The following is a 2,744-nucleotide window of genomic DNA, read 5'->3' as shown; positions in this document are numbered from 1 at the left end:
AAATGATCAGCCCAACTTTACACTAGGTTGTGTCATTTTACAATATATACATGTATTAAATCATTATCTAAAAATAGCCATATAAAAAATAACATAAATATACAAACTTTAGCATTACATTATCTTCTTAATAAAAAATAAAATATATCTAATATTATAAAAAAATTAATTTGTATGATTGATATAACCAAAAATAAACAACATGCACATCTCCTTTTTGCTCACAATTTCAAATGTTTCATAAATAATGTCACAGTATTCTATACATTATAAATATCACAATCTAAACATTATTTCATCTCCTCACTATATATAATGAAGTACAAAATATAATACATGGAAATTATTATTATCTAGTTGGCTAGCAAACAAAACAACAATATTTATGTAGATCTAGAAAGTAGATGTAGATGAACGTTCATCGTTCCCTGACCCAGCCATATTTATACATCTTGTATTGTCGAGAAAAGGTGAGATGTCTATTGGTAATTGAGGAATTTTAGGTGTACCGAGAAATGCACCTCTGATTGTATTTAATCTATCAACCATCTCAGTCATATCAGGTCGCTCTTGAGGTGACTCCCTTGTGCAAAAGAGCCCAATTTGTATAAATTGAGTAAGGCATTCTGTTACGATTGATGTCTCTGATTCATGAGCATCTAGAAGCAAACAATTATCCACCACATCTGAGATTCTATTTGGAAAATGCATTTCTATCCATTTTTGTAGATTGATTCCTTCAGTGAACATATTATCTCCTCCTTGTCAACAACTCTAGAATTAAAATTCCATAACTATATACATCTCCTTTTGTAGTAAGCTTTCCACCTATTCCATATTCTATAATAACAAATAAACAAGGATCAAAGACTGTCATTTGAAGAATTTGATGATGTATAAGATAAAGAAAACTAGCAAAATGCATAATGAAATAATGAGAAATATATACCTGGTGCAATGTAGCCAACAGAACCTTTAAGTGCATCTGTAGAAGTCAAAGAATCCACGGAATTGCTGAAAATAATATTGGAAAGGCCAAAATCTGCTATGTATGAAGTCATGTCATCTCCTAATAGGACACTATTGGGCTTGAGGTCGCAGTGAATCACTTGAACAAAGCAATAATGGTGAATATATGTCATTCCTTCTGCTATCTCCATTGCTATCCTTATTCGATCTCTCAAATTTAATCTACATCTACCACCTTCTGAATGATACAACTATCTCTCTAAACTTCCATTTGACATGAATGGAAGAATTAAGGCTTTGAAATCAAGATTGGAGCATGCTGAAATTATTTTTACTACATTGCGATGTCGAACTCTCTTTAATGCATTGCATTCTCTGCTAAAACTATGGCGAACATGTTGATCTTGCAACTTGAGAACTTTAACAGCAATATTTGTACCATTCTTTAGAATTCCTTTATAAACTGACCCAAACCTACCAGTTCCTAAAAGATTTTCGTCACTAAACCCACCAGTTGCATCTACAAGTTTTTCATAGGAAATTTTTGGAGGTCATACATTGAGAGCAGGGGTACTGGAATGTCTACGTAATCTATAAGAAAATGCTACCAATAGAAGAGATATGATCAAAATTGCAACGCCTACTATGATAGGAATAATCACCTTTTTGGAGACTGATGGCTGTTTGTGATTGGAATGAGAGCACGGTGGCAAGTTTATCCATCCACCACAGAGGCCAAGATTTCCCATAACTTCTGAGGCATCGAGCATTGCAAAAGCTCCTCCCTTTGGGACCTCTCCAGTCAGCTTGTTTGAAGAGAGATTGAGATGTCGGAGCATTCTCATCTTTTTGAAAGTCACCGGTATCATACCTGACAAATTATTGCGAGAAAGATCCATGTACTGCAGATTTTGCAGATCTGCTAGTGATGCAGGGATTGGCCCCTCAAATTCATTCCAAGAAAGATTTAGATATTCCAAACCCTTGCAGCTTGCTAGTGCACTAGGAATGACACCCGAGAAATTGTTTTGAGAAAGATCTATAGCTAAAACCATAACCATTTTACTCATTTCCAAAATAGAACCTTGCAAGAAATTGCTGGAAACCCCTTGCCCTATATAGGTGTTGAAATCCACCCAAGCCGCTCATTTTGCATTGAGCGGCTTGGAGTTAAGCAGGAGGGCACAAAAAGTCTTAGAGATCTGGTCGGAAGGGTTTCAGCACTAAGTACCTTTTTTTTTTTTAAATGTATTTATTTTAACATATTAATTTATATTGGTTTTTTTAAAATCGTTTTTAATAGAAAATTAGTTTTTTTTTTTTTTTTTTAAAATATATATATTTTTGTATATATTCTATCATATTAGTTTAGAATATTAGAAAATAAATGCACACATACATATGTAAATACATACACAAACATACACATACATATGTACATACATACATACAAACCTGAATACATACGTACACATACATACATACACATACATACAAACCTACATACAAACATACATACCTACCTACATACATGTACATATATTAAATAATTATATGTACACCTTAGGACATACACATACATACCTATGTCTACATACATACATACATACACATACATAAATGCATATGTGCATACATACATAAATACACATAAAATAATTATATACGCCTTAGGACATACATACACCTCAAGACATGCTATGAGGGGGTCGTGTGTGGTGCTGAGGGGTCACACACGTGTGACCCCTCAGGACCACACACGACCCCCTCATAGC

Source organism: Cryptomeria japonica, chromosome 8, assembly GCF_030272615.1.
Source record: "Cryptomeria japonica chromosome 8, Sugi_1.0, whole genome shotgun sequence".
Taxonomy (NCBI): Eukaryota; Viridiplantae; Streptophyta; class Pinopsida; order Cupressales; family Cupressaceae; genus Cryptomeria; species Cryptomeria japonica.
Note: the sequence above shows the minus strand (reverse complement) of the source record.